The sequence below is a fragment of the Camelus ferus genome, chromosome 2 (genome assembly GCF_009834535.1).
Source record: "Camelus ferus isolate YT-003-E chromosome 2, BCGSAC_Cfer_1.0, whole genome shotgun sequence".
Classification (NCBI taxonomy): domain Eukaryota; kingdom Metazoa; phylum Chordata; class Mammalia; order Artiodactyla; family Camelidae; genus Camelus; species Camelus ferus.
In genome coordinates, this window is record NC_045697.1 from 36849694 (window position 1) to 36850481 (window position 788).

General features: G+C 42.6%; 1 non-coding gene across 1 annotated transcript; it reads left to right on the forward strand.

The window, feature by feature from the left end:
• The first annotated feature begins 439 nt into the window (after positions 1 to 439).
• LOC116659404 lies at positions 440 to 546 on the forward strand. Its single transcript, XR_004314781.1, has one exon. It is a non-coding gene; the product is annotated as a U6 spliceosomal RNA (small nuclear RNA).
• The last annotated feature ends 242 nt before the right edge of the window (positions 547 to 788 follow it).

Below are 788 nucleotides of genomic sequence, written 5' to 3' on the forward strand. Positions count from 1 at the left end.
CTTCATTCATCCATTGATACAAAGAGGACTTACTGAGTATCTGTTGTGTGCCAGGCAAATATTAGGTACTGAGACAGATGCAAAAAAATACTTCCTTCCCTTTGAGAACCAGAGGGGGAGACCTGGCATATAGAAGTCATCACAACATAAGGTAGTACGGGCTCTAACGAGGTAAAGGCAGGGTGCTGTGGAACCCCAGAGGAAGGTGCAGGCGCTTTGCAAGCTCTACAACTCACTATACTTTCATTCACTCATGTGTTTACTGAACATCTATTACGTTACTGAACATCATCTATGCACTGCTCTAGATTTTGAAAGCACCATATTGGAGAGACAGACAAGGTCCCAGTTCTCAAGTGGTTTACATGTCTTATAAACAAATCATTTTTATATCAATAAATAAGATAACTTTCAAGAGGGTTAAGTGCTATAGAGACCAGTGCTCACTTCGGCAGCACGTGTACTAAAATTGGAACGATACAGAGAAGATTAGCATGGCCCCTGCAGAAGGATGACACACAAATTCATGAAGCATTCTGTATTTTTTAGCAACAACAACAAAAAAAGTGCTATAGACACCATAAAACAGGAGATTTAATAGAGTGTAATAGGTTTGTTGAGGAGGGATGCATGCTTTAAATCAGTTGCTGTTGGAAACCCCAGTGACATTTAAGCTGGGACCAGAAACTGGGAGAAGAGTATTTGGGGCAGAGGGCAAAGGTGAGTGCAGATGCAAAGGCCCTGCGGTGGGATGAAGGTCACTGTGGCTGGAGTGACTGATGGGGTAG